Genomic DNA, 18,604 nt, shown 5'->3' with positions numbered 1-18,604 from the left:
AGTCTAGCATATCGCTTTTGAAACGTCACAGTATAGCATGTCGCCCAAAAAATGTCATAGCATAGCATGTGGCTCAAAAAACGTCATAGTATAGCATGGCGCTCTAAAAACGACATAGTATAGCATGTCACTCTAAAAACCTCATAGTTTAGCCTTTGGTCCAAAAAACGTCATAGTATAGCATGTCGCTCTAAAAACGTCATCGTATAGCATGTCGCTCTAAAAACGTCATTGTATAGCATGTCGCCCAAAAAACGTCACAGTATAGCATGTCGTCCAAAAAACGTCATCGTATAGCATGTCGCTCTTGCAATGTCACAGCATAGCGTGTTGCTCTAAAAATGTCATGCTATAGCATGTTGATCTAAAAACGTCATAGTATAGCATGTCGCTCTGAAAATGTCATAGTATAGCATGTCGCCCAAAAAACGTCATAGTAGAGCATGTTGTCCAAAAAACGTCATCGTATAGCATGTCGCTCTTGAAACGTCATAGTATAGCATGTCGCTCTAGAAACGTCATAGTATAGCATGTTGCTCTAAAAACGTCATATTATAGCATGTCGCTCTTCAAATGTCATAGTATAGCATGTGGCTCAAAAAACGTCACAGTATAGCATGTCACCCAAAAAACGTCATAGCATAGCATGTCGCTCTAAAAACGTCATCGTATAGCATGTCGCTCTAAAAACGTCATTGTATAGCATGTCGCCCAAAAAACGTCACAGTATAGCATGTCGTCCAAAAAACGTCATCGTATAGCATGTCGCTCTTGCAATGTCACAGCATAGCGTGTTGCTCTAAAAATGTCATGCTATAGCATGTTGATCTAAAAACGTCATACTATAGCATGTCGATCTAAAAACGTCATGGCATAGCATGTCGCTCTAAAAACGTCATCGTATAGCATGTCGCTCTAAAAACGTCATAGTATAGCATGTGGCTCAAAAAACGTCATAGTATAGCATGTCACTCTAAAAACATCATAGTATAGCCTTTGGTCCAAAAAACGTCATAGTATAGCATGTCACTCTGAAAATGTCATAGTATAGCCTTTGGTCCACAAAACGTTGTTTTGTCCTGGCTGTCTAAAGTAGATGAGGAGCAACACCAAAACAGTCCAAATGCTGGTTTCCAGAGGATTAGACGAGTATTTATTTGAAAGAGGAAGTTTGCAACAACACAACATGTGAGGGGGTTAAAAGCAAATGGGTGTTAATAAAATAAAAATAAATAAACAGAACTGAAAGTGAACTTCATGTTGACATTGATGGGCATTCTAACCAGGAACAAAGTAAAAGATAATCAATACGAAAAAAAAGCTCTTCCTGTTCACCTCTTCAAGCCCAAAAACACACCGCAGTAGCAGCCTAAACTAAAACTACCAATGGGTTTCCTGTTTTCCTTTCTGAACAATTCAAAGGTCCCTCTCTATCTCCCCACACATCCACCAACCACTGGAACACATCTCCAAAGTTCTGCCGGGCCAGCTCAGCTTCCCCTCAGAAGAAGTTCCACCAGATGAAGGAGCCTTTTGAGAGGCAGCTGACATCGTGATTGGACTGTACTTTGGTCTGTTCCAATCCAGCTTCAGCTCCAGAGACGGCAGGCGGGACGAGTCAACGGAGGCCGGGTGGACGAAGGCATGCAGCTGAGTACAATCCAGAAAACAACAGAGGAGGAGTGCAGTGGCCCAGGGCCAGAACAAACAGAGTAGCATCGTATGTCTCTGAGAAAATATCATAGTATAGCCTTTGGTATGAAAAAACGCCATCATATACATCGTATATTGTACAAATAAGTCAAAGGAAAGAGACATACATTGTAGAATTGTAGTAATTGTGGGCTGACTGATTTTCTGATTAAAGTATTTTATTTTTTACTGATTTACGGTAATAAATACATTTAAAAATGGTGCTACTTTGGCTCTGAATCTTTATCTACCTGTGGTCGCTCTGTCTTCTGGAGTGATTTGATTGGTTATACGTCACGAATAAAACTCCTTTAACTTAACATCTGTAAACAAAACAAAAACGTATCAACAAAGTTTTCTAATAAAGTTTGTGTTCTTGTAAGTTTAACTCCAAGATTTTAAATACTTTCATTTACTGCAAATGAATATCCAAATGAATATCCTCCAAATGTCTCACAAATAATCAATATCAGCCTTAAAAACCCACAAAACACCCCTCTATACTCGACCACACTTAGTACAGTCCGGTTCCCCCTTCTATAAATCTGCTTGGAATCTTCCACTTCCTGTTTGTCAAAGTGGCCCTCTACCTGGACAGGTTTTGTTGGAGCTCATGCAGCAAACATTTTGGGTAACTGCACTTTAATATGGATGGATGACACTGAATTAGAGTCTGTTTTAATGACACTGAGTTAAGATGTGTAGCTCTGTCATTAAATAGTAAATTATTTCTCAGAATTCACAGAGGAAAGTCTGAAATGTTTGCTAGGTTAGCGTCCCACATGTACTTTGGCTCAGCTAAAGCTAACTCTCTCCAACTTCTGGATCTCTTGAGTTGCTTGTTGTTAAAATATCTTGCTGTAGGTGCTGAAGCTCAGAAAGTCTGAGATGTTTGTTCAAAATAAGCTCATTCTCAAGTCTTATCTAAACTGTCCTCTTTTGTTTGAACTTTCCCTAAACTTAGGAGTTAATGACAGAGCAGCACATTCAGACTCATTTATGTAGTGATTAAACTTCAGTGTCATTCATTGATGTTAAAGTGCAGTTTTTCAAATGTTTGTTGCACATGCTCCCGACCAAACCAGTCCAGGTGGAAGACGATGTGAAGAGAAAGCTCCAGAGGATGAATATCACACATTTACATTGGAAATTAATGTCCTTTAATTAGACATTGTCATGCAAAAGTTGGATTTCCCTTTAATGATGTTTAAATCTTTGTTGAGTGTTTTGTTGATGTTTGTTTCTAAATGTTTTTTGACACTCGGCCCCAAAGATTAAAACCTTCTACGGCTCACAAGCTGCAACAATTCACACATTATCAACTATCTTTCTGACTAAACTAAGATAAAAAGTGAAAAACTGCCTGATTCCTGCATCATGAATGTAAATCTTTTTGGTTTTTATGACAGTAAACTGAATATATTTGGGTTTGACATTTTATAAACCAAAACAAGAAATGAATTACTGGAGAAAACAATCAACAGATTAATGGACAAAGAAAATGTGTTTTCCAACATATATGGCTGAATTACTCCAACATTACAAGATACATACAATTTGAATTCAATTTTATTTATATAACGCCAAATACAGGTCAAATTGTCTCAAGACACTTTATATTTTTTGTATGACAAAGAAATTTAAACCTCTTGACTAATCCAATTTATTACTTGGTTTTTAAGAGACTAATCAACAACTAAAATAACTTTCTCCACTAAAACTAATAAACATGAGGTCAAATAGAAGGAACAGTTTTAAATACTGCAGTCCCACAATGACAAGAATAAAGTTTGTCAACAAAAACTAAATCTGCTGGTGGATTCCATTAAAGTCCTAATAAAGGATAATAAAGTGTGATACTAAAGGTTTGTGGTGCTAAAAATGTCAGTAAAGATATCAAGTTGAACATCTGGATGGAGGTTGATAAAAGTTGACCTTTCATTTCTCTGGAGCCGACTCCATGGATTTTATGGATGGTGGTTAAAGACCTGCTCTTCTAGTCGTCTTCCTTCTAGTCGCTGTAAAAAGTCAGTCCATCCTGACTGACTTCAACATCTCTTCATGACAGCTTGTTCTGCCTCCGACCTCGTGGAAACTCCAGAAACTCGGGAAAACCCATGGAGACTCGAAGAACTCGTGGAGACTCGAAGAACTCGTCGGGCGGGGGAAGGTGTGGTGGGTGGTGGGGGAGTAGAGGGGGGAGGCCGCCACCCACCTCCCCGCCTACTCTCCGCCCTGACTCCACCCAGACTCCGCCTTGGCTCTGCCCATGTGGTCACTTCACGAACTACGATGCCAAAGGGACGACGAATTTATTTCTTTTCATCTGATCTGTAGCTCAGTGAGTTAAGGATTTGCCTATGGAGCTGCAGGTCGCTGGTTCAAGACCAGACACTTCTTAAATTTTTATCAAAATCCTGACAAAGACAAAGAAAGAAAATTGCCAGTGGTGGGTCTCGAACCTGCGACCTTCCAGTTGGTAGTCTGTCTTCTTATCCCCTGAGCTATTCGCTCAGATACTAATTCTTCTTTTTTTTGCGCATTTATCATCTATTTTTTGACGTTTTCGAGTTCTTTTTTTAACTTGATTCTCGACTCCACCGTTTTTCTCAGGAGGTTGGACTTCAGCCTTTGTGCTGGAGGGTTGAACCTTCAGTTCCAAGACTTTCCAAAGCCTCCACACCTCCCGAGTCCTTAGGACCTGAGCGTTCACACAGTCTGAGGGCTGATATTTTCTCAGTCCCACAGTAGTTCTCTGTTAGACTGAACTTTCAGACAGTCCAAGGACTGATATCTTCTAAGTTCCTGAGTACTTCTCTGTTAGTTTGAACCTTCAGACAGCCTGAGGGCTGAAATTTTCTAAGTCCCACAGTAGTTCTCTGTTAGACTGAACTTTCAGACAGTCCAAGGACTGATATCTTCAAAGTTCCTGAGTAGTTCTCTGTTAGTTTGAACCTTTCCACAGTCTGAGGACTGAAATCTTAAAAGTTCTTGAGTAGTTCTCTGTTAGTTTGAACCTTCAGACAGTCTGAGGACTGAAGTTTTAAAGTTTCTCAGTACTTCTCTGTTAGTTTGAACTTTATGGTTAACAGAAGCCTTAAAACTTGTGACCATGAGTCTTGATTTCACATTTAGACCATCCGAGTTCTTCTCAGACCTTCACCTGTGGGTTTTTTAGAAATCCTCAACAAACTTTGATTCTCTTCACTGAACAGTAAAGTTTGTGGCGATCAGAAGGTGACATTAGTTTGATAAATCCCTTCAACTACTAGTAGACTTTATCTGGAAAGCAGTTTTCTGAAATTAGTTCTTAGTAAATCTATCCACAATCAAACCAAGAACATAGAAAGAGGAAATGTTTGAAGGAACAACTTGTTTTCGTTTCAGACTAGAAAATGCTTTAATACCTTTATCTGTTTTTGCTCTTTTTGATCGTTTTGTCTCTTCTGTTTAATTTGATCTTCTAAAGTCTAACTGGTGTCTTTTCAAATGTTTTGTCTTTAGTTTGATTCTTCTTAAATGTTTAGTTTTGCTCTTTCCTCACCTTTTATTCTTTTCTAATGTCTGATTTGATTTCCAAATATTTTGTCTTGTTAAGGTTTAATTGTTGTTTTTTCAAATGTTTTATCGGCTTGTTTGAAAAATTTCCTTTTCTTTCCCAATGTTTAATTTTTCGATTAAATCTTTAAGGTTTTTCTTTTTAAATGTTTTACCACCTTCTAATGTTTTTCTTTTTAAATGCTTCATTGTATTTTCTGTTTAATTCCTATTTAAAGTTTTATTGTCTTTAAGATTTAATTTTCTAATTCAATGTTTTGTCATTTTAAAGGTTTAATAATCTAATTTAATGTTTTGTATTTTTTAAAAAATGTTTAATATTCTTCTTGTTTAATTTTATTTTCTAGATGTTTAATTATCTAAAATATTTCATCTTTAATGTTTGATATTTTGTTCAGAACATTTTGTTTAGAACATTTTGTTTAATTTCATAATTACATGTTTTGCATCTTCTGTTTAATTATTTAATTAAAGATTTTGTTTAATATAATTGTATTTAATGTTTAATTTTCTTTTTAAAAGTTTTGTTGTATTAAACGTTTTTTCCTTTGATTCATTGCTTTTTAAAAATGTAGTTTATTTCTTTAATCTTTTCTTTCTGTCAAGATTTTAACCTCAACCTTAGAAATGAAACAAACCCTTAAATCACAATGAAAATGCTTCTGTTGTCACAATCATGAGTTAGTCAGTTATTCAGTTTATCAATTCAGCTTTATTTGTTTAGCACCTTTCACACAGATGACAAAACTAAACAAGCAAAGAGAAAAAACTATGCCAAAACTATGATTAAAACTCAAAAACATAAAAAAAAAGATTTAACATCGTAATAAAACGTGTCCAGGGGATGGAGGGAGTTTATTGAAGTCTTCTTGGGCTCACATGGCAAATCATTTAAAATATAAACTTGATATTCAGTCTAAGGAAACTGGAAACTGCAGACTGACAGAAGAACCAACTATATCTCCTGTTTTCTCCTTTAATCAGTTGACTCTTCTTGTGCTTTCAGACCAAAGAACTACAGACTCTTCACAACCTGCTCAAACTCTTGGTACAGGACCTCACCACACGGGTCAAGAAGGTTTCTGTCTCATTTCTACTCTGAAGCTCACCTTCTCCTGCTCAAACTGCTGACAAATGTTTCTGCTGCTCTAAAGTCTGGTCTCCAGAACTTCCTAAAAATGCTCAGAGTCTCTTCTGCTGCAGGTTGCTTTGTAGAACTGTTCCAGAAAACCTCACTAAACCACATGGAGGGGCCTCAAGATAGTCGTCCAAATGAAACCATACAAAAACCAAACTAGTACAACCCAAACGCTAAAGTCTCCTGCAGCCTACCAGAGAACCTCTGAGAACAGAGAATCAGGACAGGAACTCTTACCTTCTGGACAACCAACGTTGGTTCACGAACAAGAATACAGAATGTGTCTGACCAAAAACCTCTAAAGACTCACTACAGCCAAGATAAAGACACAACTCAGCTGTACCAAATCCACTAATCACTGCACACATTAGCACCATGTGCTAACTGTGGGTAAAGAACCACATTTACCAAGACAACTATCCAGTACAAAGCCCTAAAACACACCAAGAAACACATTAAAGATGATTTTACTGCTGGAAGCTGCAAGCTAACGCCTAAAGAACAGACTAAAGCAACGGAGTCAAACCCGGTTCAGTGGTGAACAGAAGCAGAGGAAATGTTTGTCTGCAGCTAAATAAAGCAGGAAGACACTGAGCTGCTCAGGTGTTCCTGATAACACCAAGCAGCCACCTGGACAGCCAATAGGAACACAGCTTCCTGGAAGTCCAGAGGGCTGGGTTAGTAAAGGAAATTTAGTTTAAAGTTGAGACAGAAAGTTAACAAAAAGTTGAAAACCACCTTCTGATCCCTGAAATCTGAGTTTTCACACAAATACGCCTGAACATGTCAAACTGATTTCATAGTAGAACCATCATTGTAAAAACGTCATAGTATGGTGTGTTGCTCAAAAAACATTAGGACCCGATTGTCTAGGGTCACCGAGGAGCAACACAAAAACAGGACAAACGCTGGTTTCCAGGGGGTTAGGCAGGTATTTATTTGAAAGAGTAAGTTTACAACAACACAACATGTGAGCAGAACAATCACAAAGTCTGTCTTTAGTTCAGCTGAAAATATTAGCTTTTGTCTTTTTTTATTGACCAAACTTTTCAGGAAGTAGATGAAGAATAATTAAAGCTCTCATGTAAAAGTCCAACTTATTTTGGATCCTTCTGGAGAGTTTAATCTTAGAGTTTGTAAAGCTGTTGAGTTTTTAGAGTCACATGGATTGTTTTGACATTTAATAACCGAGTCCTGAAATAAAATTACAGTTGTGGATTTCTGTCATTTAGTCTGGACTAAACAAATAACAGCAGCATAAATCTCAAACGTCATTATGAGGAGTCTGGATTGAGGTTTCTCACTTGATAATGATCAAAACATGAAATTTAGGTTTATTTAAAGGAATATTCCACCTTAAATCTTTGAATGTTGACCTAAAAGGTTGGTTTCAGGAAGTACTCCACCTACAAGGTCCTCAAACATCCACCTTAAAGGAACATTCCACCTAAAATCCTTGGACATGCACCTAAAATGTTGGTTTAACCGAGTATTCCATCCAAAAAAGACGGTTTGGAAGAAAATTCCACCTAAAATCCTCCAATGTAGACCTAAAAGGTGAGTTTAATGGTATATTCCACCTAAAATTCACTACTGTAGACCTTGTAGGTTGGTCTGATGGTATATTCCACCCAACATCCTTGAACCTAAACTTAAAAAGTTTGTTCAAAGGAATATTCCACCTAAGATCCTTCAATGTAGACCAAAAAATCTTCGTGTAAAGGAGTATTCCACCTTAAATGTAGACCTAAAGGATGGTTTGGAGTAATATTCTACTCTAAAATCTTCCAATGTAGACCTAAAAGGTTGATCTGATGGTATATTCTACCCAACATCTTGGAACATTTACCTAAAAGGTTGGTTTAATGGTATATACCCAGAAGAACCCTTGAACATCAGGCTTAATGGTATATTCCACCCAGAATACTTGTACATATACCAAGAAGTCAGTGTAAAGGAAATGTAGACCTAAAAGGATTGTTTAAAGGAATACTTAAACAATTATTTTAATTATTTAATAATCTGTTATCAGTCAGAACCCTGGCAAACTTATTTTCATCAGTTTTTTAGTTGAAGTCACAAATAAAGGAGCTCTTGGTTTTTCCCAGCGTTAGTGAGTCAAAAGCTGCTGTTTCAACACAGAACGTTCACATGCATCCACAAACCTCTCAGCACTCAAACACCCACAGACAGGCGGCCGGCTGGACCGAGGCTCGGTGGCGTCCTCAGACCCACGAGTCGGGGAGTCGGTGAACTTGTTGGTCCGGTTTGAAGGCCTCCGTGCGGTCCAGTAGAAGTCCACATAGTCGGTGTTGGCTTTGAACCGCAGCAACTGGCCTCCATCAGGTGGACCAGCTCGTCCTCGTAGGGCTCCTCCTGTAGCCTTGAGGGAACCACAGGAACATTCAGTAGCTGTTGGAGTTCTTCCTGTCAGGCTCGTGGTAGAACGGCTCTGAAGAATCTTGTACTTGTCTTATCTGGAACAATCTAACAGCCTAAACTGTTAACAACGGTGTAAAGAAGCAAACACACAGGCATTGATTAGGACACAAACTAGATTTATTTTAGAAAACAAATCAGCTTAGAGGCATTTGTTCACACGTGGCTGAATAGGAGGCCGTCCAATCAGATTTGAGGTCTTCACTCTGTAGGTTGGTTGTTTGGTGAGACTCTTGGACCTCCATCAGCTGACGTGGATGTTTGATGGTCTTCTTCTCTAGTGCCAGATGATTCATCCATGAATTCAGCAGCTACAGACTGAAATGAAGCTCATGCTGCTGTTATTGAATTCCTGTTCCAGATCAAATGTTCAGAGCTCACCTTGAATGCAGCCGTCTGCTGTCTGATAGTTTTTCTCATTGTAGTCTTCAATAAAGTCTTTTTCCTCATGTCAGGATGTGGTGAGACTCTTTCTCAGTCTCTGCAGACGTCCCTCATTGTGCATCTCCAGAGAAGAAACAGAAAAACTGGTCACTGCTTCAGCATCACAAACGCTCTCCAGCATTGAGAGTGTTTTAGGAATTCATTCATTGTGTTGTGAACTTTGAAGGAGCAGAAACTTTACAGCTGCCAAAGATATGAGCTCCAATTCTGGATGTTTTAGGAAATGAAGTTCATCAAATGAACACTTGATTTTTGCTGATAACTCATTAAATTACTGAAGAAATCTAACATTAAAAACCTGTAAACTCTCAGGCAGCTTTTGTTAAAGTTCGTCTATAATTCTATCATCATGTTCTGGAACCAGGACTCTTCAGACGTTCCTTCAAACAGATACTTGTGTGTTTCTATTTAAGGCCTCAGGTTTGAACGTACAGCAGAGGATTAGAAAGGAGTGATTTTAATATTTAAATCAGTCCAGTAAATGTTTGGTGTGAAAATTATTAAAATTTGATTTAGATAGATTTGTGTCAAATAATATTGTAGTTTCACTTAAATATATCCAAATTAGTTCTGTGTATTTAGAGTTTAAAGAATATTTGATTTCTTAATACCAATACTGTAGGGTCTGACCCTAAATATTATAATAATGATGTCAATTTAAATAATATTGTAGTGCAGAGTCAAACTTTAATCAGCTAAACTTACATAATAAATATCACTGTACAATCTTAACCTGAACATTTATATCACTGAGATAAATTTACATAAATCTTGATATTCTAAAGTCTTAACTGGAATATTTCTAACATTAATCTTTTTGTATTGTGCTGATAAACAACAATAACCCGACTTTCAGATAATATTTATTGTCTGTGATTGTGAGACTAAATTCCTCCACATTCTAGAACTTTAAATGCAGCAGCTGTAGGAATAAATAAAAATAAAATCTGTTTATTTCCACATTATGCATATTTATTTATTCTTAATATTTTAGACTGAATGGTAGCTGGCAGTAAAAACAAACTCATTTGATCATTATGATCAATACCTTCATGATCAATATCAGGACAGATGTTACAACTCCAGCTGTTGCATTAGACTGCAGTTATTCACAGAGAGATTAAAACATCACATTCCTCATAAAAACTAGATGGGACTTTTATTAAATAAAGTGTTGGTGAATAAACAGTGTAAAAAGTGCAAAGCAGCTCCATTAAATCAGGAGATGTGAGACTTCCACAGCATGGATCACCATCTGCTGTGTTGATTCATAGCTGAATGTCAGAATGAACTGAGATAGAAAAGCTGCTTTGAGCTGCAACATTACGGTCTGACAATCCAACACCATCACAGTTTTCATCTGGTTGTTTTGCTCCAACATGCTGTGAAGTTCAGTTTTTACCTGAATCAATACAGAGATTCTATTTTCAACCAAGACTGGAATAAAAATTAGAATGTTATGAGGTTATTAATGCAACTAAATCCTTTCAGATGGAAGGATTTACTTCTAACTTCTAATTCAAGTTTCAGTTGGAGCACATTGCATTCACAAAGAAAAACAGCGATACCTTCATAGCAACATTTAATAAACCTAAAGCTTCCCTGTTGGCACATTGGTGGAGTTTGTTACTGAGCATCTGAACCTTAAATCCAGTGAGACGACCATCTTCAGTCAAGGCCAGTCAGAGAACTTCAAGACCTTCCATCAGCTGGACCAGATGTGGCATCATCTCCCTCTGAACATCTGGATGACAGGAGAAAAGACAGAAATCAAACACAGATCACAGAAATACAATTTATTCACTTTCATCATTTTATAAAAGTAGCATGAACTTTATTAAAACTTGACAACATCAGTAATGAAAGTAAATGTTTTTATCTCGTGTTGAAGCTAAATTTAAAGTCACTTTTAATGACAGTTTATTCTGAGAGGAGTGAGAATGGAGCTTTTCTTTCCTTTTTAGAATATTCTCTCAAAATATTCTGTTTATTATTGGCTTTAGAAGCATTTTTCTTTACTTATTTATTTTTAGATACCTCAGACTGATGCACTTTGCTGGTTTGCAGATAATTTAATGTACAATGACAATAAAGATCTTCTATTAGAACATATTTTGCTAAAACAAGAACTGCAAACCTTCTCAACCATCTCTCAGGCTGCAAAATTCCAACTGCGACAAAGAATTATCTGATGTAGTTATTATTATAATCTTTACTGAACCAGCCCTGGAATTAATAAAAATCTGTATATGGATATGATTTTCTCTGATGGGACCACTATGGAATCTGTAGTAATTATTAACTATCCTTTGAAGGGAAAGATTAGGTCTTCTTCAGGTGGATAAAAAAAAATGCTCTCCCTTAAAAAAAAATGCATACAACAAAGTAAATCTCTTCTGCACTGCACACATACTACACTTTTGTATAACTCTGGATGTCAGAGTAAAGGCAGACAGATCCACCAATCAGCCACAACATTCTGACCACTGACAGCTGAAGAGAACAACATCCATCATCTTGTTCTAATGCAACGTTCTGCTGGGAAACCTTGACGTTCATGTGGATGTTTGACATGTACCACCACCTAAACACTGCAGGACAAACAACCCCCTAGTCTCCATGGCAACAGCAGTCCTTGATGCCAGCTGCCTCCCTCTGCAGGACAAATTAAAACTGCTCAGGAGTGGTCCGAGGAACACGACAGAGCTAAGCTGTTCACCTGGGTTCCACACTCCCCACATCCAGATCTGATTGAGCATCTGTGGGATGGTCCAGGATCAGCCTGGTCTAGGTAGGACCCACCCTGCAACCCACAGGATCCACAGAAACCACAGGACATCCCCAGAGGTTCTGATGAACCACTGGGTCAGAGGAGTTTTAGCAGCATAAAGGGACCAACACAGTATTAGTCAGGCAGTCAGAATGTTAGACTGTTATATTGTCATGCTGATTATATGATCAGTAAATGTTACCATCAATTATAACGTCCACATTGATCAGGAAAAAAAACTATCAGTTCATTCAGAAACTGTGGGGTTAAACCTAAAAACACAGACATCAACAGCAGTTTGTTTCAAAGCAGAACACCAGCCGGTTTTCATTAAAGAAGCTTTCAGAGCAACAATTAAATGACAGTTTTGTTCTCATTAAGTTCAGAGTCAGCCAAAATAATGTACACACATCAGGAAAAGAAAAACTTTTATACATATTTCATTTGCATAAGTACTTCTACACATATAGATTCCTCTTTCTAAGTTTTATCAAATCACCATAACTCTGTGTCCTGTTGTACGATGTTTTCCCAACAGATGGCATTACCTTCATGAATGGAGCATCAACAAGTGACATCTACAACACAACAGAAATGTCTGGAAGCCAGTGGCCACCACTTTGAGCACCTCTTGTAATTGTAGAGGCCAAAGATAACTTTTATTAATCTCGTGATGTCTGAATAAATTTGGAATTGAATTATTTATGCAAGTTTTTCTTTTCCTGATGTGTGTACACATTATTTTGGCTGACTCTGTATAATGGGTTTCTGACAGGTCACCAGGCAACATCTTTTTATAATAATGACAAACATACCTGCATTCTACAGGAGTGATTTTCCTCATGTGCAGGTAAAGATGTGTGAGGAGCTTAGAGATGACAGGAGCAGGAGTCATCCTCACTAATTCAGCTTCCACCTAGAAACAGAAAGACCACAAACAAATACACTGATATACTCTCAAACGTTCAACCTCACAGCCTCAAAATATCTGTTTAGGAAGTGTTGTGTTTCTAAATTCTGCTGAAAGCATTGACAGACATTCTCTTACAAGGTTGTGTAAAAAGCAGCCTGTCCTCTGAGCTACTGAGAAATCTTCCTGAACAAAGTGTCTACGTGTAAATCAGCTCAACAGAAACTAAAGGCTCAGTCAGAAATAACAGATATAGCAAATTATAAACAACTTTCTTTGTTAACTCAGACTTTCTGCTTCAACCTCACATAAGAAGGGAAGTTTAACTCGTCAGGTGACTGAAAATGAATGGCTTGTGCAGTTCTAGATCCAAAAGTAGGATGTTTCAACTCATGTTTTACTACAAATACATGCAATAATAAATAAATACAATGGCTGGTTGTTAGTTTATTCACTATTAATGTCATTTTATATACTGGATTGAACTTGAGCAGTGGAAGAGAGAAGGAATTTAATGAAATTATGGAGATTCAGAGAGGTAATGTTGCGCAATGTTAAGTTTAGCGCGGTTTAATTCAAACCAGCTGAATGTTAAACTTCAGTGCAGCTGACCGAGTTTCAGTTAACCTTAAAGAAAAATAACTTTTTTAAAAGCTAAAATACACAGCAGAGAAATACAGGTTGAGAAGGTCATTCTAATAATGAGGACAGCTGCGACAGCAACTAACACAGGTGTTCAGCGGTAAGTTAGCCACCTGTGCTAATTAGCCCGCTAGCTAACTTAGCCGCTTAGCTAGCTAACTTAGCCGCTTAGCTAGCTAACTTAGCCGCTTAGCTAGCTAACGCATCTGGACCAACTGCTCAAACACGACAAAACAAAACTCTTCACAAGTCGCTGACTTAACGTACAACAAAACAACGCTACTGGTTAGAAGTATTTATCTTCTTACCGTGTTTTACTCCAAAAACAAGGTCAACAGCAGCCAGAAATGCTACCAGACGTGCCGACTATAGATATACACAGAAGACGAGCTCCGCTAGCGCGCCGTCTTCTATACATATCTATGGTCTGACCAATCACCGCTCTCTGGCTCTCAGTCAGTCTGGCTCCGCCCTCTGAGAATCTTGTCGTTTGGCTCCACACTTGAGTTCGGTAAAGTTGGCACGATATTCACAGATTCGGACTTCCGGCATCAATAACTCATGAGGTATACGTTGTAAAATCATAAACAATGCCTCTTTCCCATCGTTGTAAGCTAGACAATGTGCTACAAGGCCAGTTTTATCAAAAGTCGCTGTCTTTCAAGCTGCAGAAATAACACTGATGTCAATGAACAGCTGGCTGTGCAACGAGTGAACAGGGACCGTCTGCAAATAGCAAAACCGCTGCAACAGCGAAGAGAGGCACTACACAAATATTACATTACTGAACTTTTATACACTGTAGTGTCACCAAATTTACTGCAGCCATCAATTGTCTCCTGCTGGTCACACTACAACTCTTGATTTGACACTAAATACAAAATCTGAATTTTAAGGAATTTTTATTATTTTATATGCTTACAAGGATGGGAAAGAGGCATTGTTTATGATTTTACAATGTATATCTCATGAGTTATTGATGCCGGAAGTCCGAATCTGTGAATATCTTGCCAACTTTATCTAACTTACATATTTTAATACCTAATAGCGATAAACTGCAGCCATTACAGGGTCGTTCACAGGACTAATATACGATAGCTAGCGAACTAGCATTAGCTTACCCTCATATCATAGTTCATATCCTCTTGTCTTCAACTTGATACTGCTGCTCGTCTCCCAAACTCTCCTGTGTGTCTCCTCAGTGTTTCGACTCGCAGCTCTCAGCTTTCTCCGACTCTTCTATTACTTTGAATCTGACAGAAAGCCACAGACCGAGCAGCAGGTGAACCATCGCCTCCATGTCCGTTGTTGTGTTGCGTTTGTGTCGCACACAAATGACGGTAAGGGACTTTCGGTCCGCCGTGCTATGACGACTCCACCCACGATGAGGTGGTACTCAATGTGATGGAAAAACAACTAAGCCGAGTCCAGTACAGTAGTGGCGAGCCGTACCGCGCCGAGTAGGTGCTAAAGGAAACGCTAAAGGAAATTTTGTCTTGCACCGCGCTGTATCAACATTTGGGGTAGAGGACCGAGTCTTTAGCGGTTGCCAATAAAGTTTTGTTTAATCCAAACCAACGTAGAGGTGAATAGCGCCACCCAGTGTATCGGAATGTGTTCACAAGCTCTGCATCAATCCATTACCTGCAATCGATTTGCCTTGACATGATGTGCAGGGTAACCAATCAGGTGTTAGGATCCGCCCACCGACTTTCACGGGCGAGGTTGACAGATAAAATAAATTCATGATCCCCTGCAACACAAGGACCATAAAATAATTAATAAATTAGTGAAATAATAATATATGTTTTTTTTTAACCTAAAATGAATTTCTATTTTAATGAGTTAATGACATATTTAATAACACATTTATGTATTTAATTCCAATTTTAATTAATTAATGACATGTTTAATTCCAATTTTAATTAATTAATGACATATTTAATTAATTATTTAATGATGTATTTATTTATTTAATTTTGGCACTTTTAGTCCTCCATGTATTTCAAGTTTTAAAAAAAAGTTTGTAGGATGTGTCATGTTGCTTTTCTCTCCACTTAGGAAAAGTAAATTTGCTTGTTTTGCAAATGGCTGCAAAAATTAGATTTAAATGTGTACTGAATAAATAGCTGTTATAAGTGGAAGCCTCTGTTTTGCTTAATAATTTTGGTTTCCTGTTTTTTTTTTTGTTAGTTTGTTTGGTTTCTTTTGATGAATGTGACAGAGTTCCATACTGAGTTTAAGGGATGTTTGCCTACCACACCTAATATACTCTTTCTTTGTCATTTCATTGTAGGCGCTTCCTTGGTATCAACCCTGAGAGGGGAACAAAGGCCAACCAGGAGAAGGTGATGTCCAAGAGGTCAGGAAGCTGCTCCAGAAGAAGGCATCTACTGTAAATCCCCATGTAGTCACCCTCATAAACAGACTCATGGACTCTGAGTGGGACTTCATGTAAACCCACAGCTCCTCTCCACACAGGACCTCACTTTCACAAAGGAAAAGCCCAGTCTGCAACCGGATGTTCATGCTGTCATTCTAAGGTAACAAGTCTCAGTATTGTGTTAGGTTCAGTAGAAAATACTTCAGTTCCAGGTTTGTTCCATAACTTGGTGTTTATTGAACATGATCATGAGTTATGAAAGACTGATTCTGAAGGCAGGGTACCTGAAATGTGATGTGCAATTTTTAAACAGATTGTTGACAACATGTTAAACATCATTAATTTTTTTTCTAGATTTTATTTTGCAAGACTTGAATTACTTGAAATTTGTTAGCTGCTGAATGTGTTCAATGCAGTATTAAATAATTTAAATGATATATATATATATATATATATATATATATATATAGATATATATATATAGATATAGATATAGATATCTTTCGTTACAGTTCAGGAAAAATGGAAACCAAACTCAGTGTACCTGAACTAGAACATGCACAATGGGAACCTATTCACCATGAGGAAATGATTGTATGTTACTAAAATTTAATGGGTTAAATAAGTCAGTTTTTGAAATATGTTTGATACAGAATTGGTTTTAATAAAAGCTGAATGTTGAAAAGTCATCTCTTCTCTGAGCCATTTCTATGCTATGCTATTTCCCGGGGCTTTCATTTTGAGATGTGACAGTTTTAAAGCTAGTTTTCAGCAATGTTATCACTTCATATCATCACATTCTCTGATATCAATTTTACAGTAATAAGCTGTTTATGAAGATTACAGTACAAACAGCAAAATAGCAGTATAATGGCATCAAAATACTGACAGTAATATACTGTAAGCATAAACTCTAAACATCATAATACTGTAATATTTTTTACAGTAATAAACTGTTGTTATAGGATACGGTAGGTTTAATGTAGAATAACAGCTTTTGCAACTTTTGCTGCCAGCTCTTTACTGTGAATTTACGGGGAAATTTCTTAGAGTGTGGGATAGACTCCAGCCCCCCACAACCCTAATGAGGATTAAGTGGTGTATAAATAATGGATGGATGTGTGATTTTATTATCTGAAATTCATGAATTTATTAATTACTCTGTGACAGCAGGAAACAAATTAGCAAAGAAATTCTATTAACCTCCTTTTAATGGTTTGAATTTGGTCTACTCAGCACGTAGAGGAAAGAAACATCAAAACCTCATTGTTTCAGGGTTACAAACTTCATGTTGCCAAGTTGTAGAGTTTGTTTAGACAAAACCTCCCTTTTCAGCAGGACACTTACTATTACCTCTCTTGAAATAACTTTAAAATGCCTTATTATGACCTTTTTATCCCAGTACAACTGAGTCATAGCCCGGGGTGGATTTGCAGTGCAACTGTGTTGAGAAACGTGTCACGTAAAGTGTCAGCTTCAGGCTATGGATCAGGAAGCATTTCTTTTGTCAGCTGATTGGAGCTTCCAGAACCTAGGGAGCTGAAGCATTGATTGTGGCCTTGGGGGGCGAGTCGGCCTCCTTCTTCAATCAGTCATGGAGAATCTCTGGGCGCTGTGTGAGGCCCACTCTGATATAGTTGGTCTTGTGGTGGTGAACATCCAGCTGCCTGTATTCCACTCCCTCCCCCACTCCATCCATTTGAGCAACACTTTTCCTGTCAAGGAAACCAGTCTAATAGCTCACACATGTCAGTGAGGCTCATCAGGGGCTCATCACTCTCGACTGTAATGACTGTTTTTCCTTCTCTGTCTCTTTGTGCGCGCTTCTCCCCGTTTTTATGCCTCGTGCCTGTGACAGCCGTGGCTCGAGGCTTTATTTTCAAGTTGTCGTTCGTCCATCTTATCCCAGTAAAGGCAATATCTTGAGATTGCCAATAGGGATTTTCTTTAAATCTGGTACAAATGTCCACTTAAACGCGAGGATGTACTGATCACAATTTGGTTCAAGGTCAGTGTGACCTTACAAAACACATTTTTGGCCTTAATGGAAGAATTAATATACCAGTTCGGACAAAATTTCACACAAATGGATAAAACAGAAAAAAATGATAAGGTGATGACATTTTATATCCAGAAGGGTCAAAGCTCACCATTACTGTGGCATCAACATGGTCTGTTAAAACACTTTCCAGGCTCAATACCATAACTCAGGAAGAGAAGTGGAAATGGTGACCATATTTTACATTTGGTTAGATACTGAATTTGCTACACTAATCTTGGGAATCCAGCCAACATCCATATTTGAAGCATTGTCTGTTGTCATGTCTGCAACTTTGTGTCCTATTAGAATCTCTATTGGCTGTTCATGTCAAAACACGAGGAATTTGTGTCTGTTTACATTAGTCTGGAAAGGCATTTATGTTAACGGTAACTTGACTCTTTGCTGGAGGCTTGCAACCATGAAGCAGTAACTCTAGTTATTATTTTACTGTCTTACTGTTGTCTTAAGGTCTACCGCAGAACAAAGCTATTACTGAAATGCAATATTGAGAATCATAAATCACATGTCAAGTATATGGCATAACCAGAACAGTTTGAGCTGCACTTTTTGGCACAAAAATCTCATTA

At 37.8% G+C, this 18,604-nt stretch overlaps 2 long non-coding RNA genes across 3 annotated transcripts in view; one reads left to right on the top strand and one right to left on the bottom strand.

The window, feature by feature from the left end:
- The window catches only part of LOC129350690 (uncharacterized), a 35,252-nt gene extending 33,336 nt beyond the window's left edge, over nucleotides 1-1,916 (top strand). The window contains exon 2 of the long non-coding RNA XR_008604174.1: nucleotides 1,423-1,916. This is a non-coding gene — a long non-coding RNA (uncharacterized LOC129350690). The remainder of the gene's footprint in view (nucleotides 1-1,422) is intronic.
- A 7,013-nt stretch (nucleotides 1,917-8,929) lies between these two features.
- Nucleotides 8,930-13,967, bottom strand: LOC129350689 (uncharacterized). 2 transcript variants are annotated; one of them, XR_008604172.1, is made up of 3 exons: nucleotides 13,902-13,967; nucleotides 12,857-12,957; nucleotides 8,930-11,015 (listed from the first exon to the last, which is right to left on the bottom strand). It is a non-coding gene; the product is annotated as an uncharacterized LOC129350689 (long non-coding RNA). The 2 variants fall into 2 exon arrangements; XR_008604173.1 differs by lacking the exons at nucleotides 12,857-12,957; nucleotides 13,902-13,967 and adding an exon at nucleotides 11,991-12,128.
- Between the last annotated feature and the right edge of the window lie 4,637 nt (nucleotides 13,968-18,604).

Source organism: Amphiprion ocellaris, chromosome 15 (assembly GCF_022539595.1).
Source record: "Amphiprion ocellaris isolate individual 3 ecotype Okinawa chromosome 15, ASM2253959v1, whole genome shotgun sequence".
In the NCBI taxonomy this organism is placed as follows: domain Eukaryota; kingdom Metazoa; phylum Chordata; class Actinopteri; family Pomacentridae; genus Amphiprion; species Amphiprion ocellaris.
This window is presented reverse-complemented; position numbering and strand designations above follow the sequence as displayed.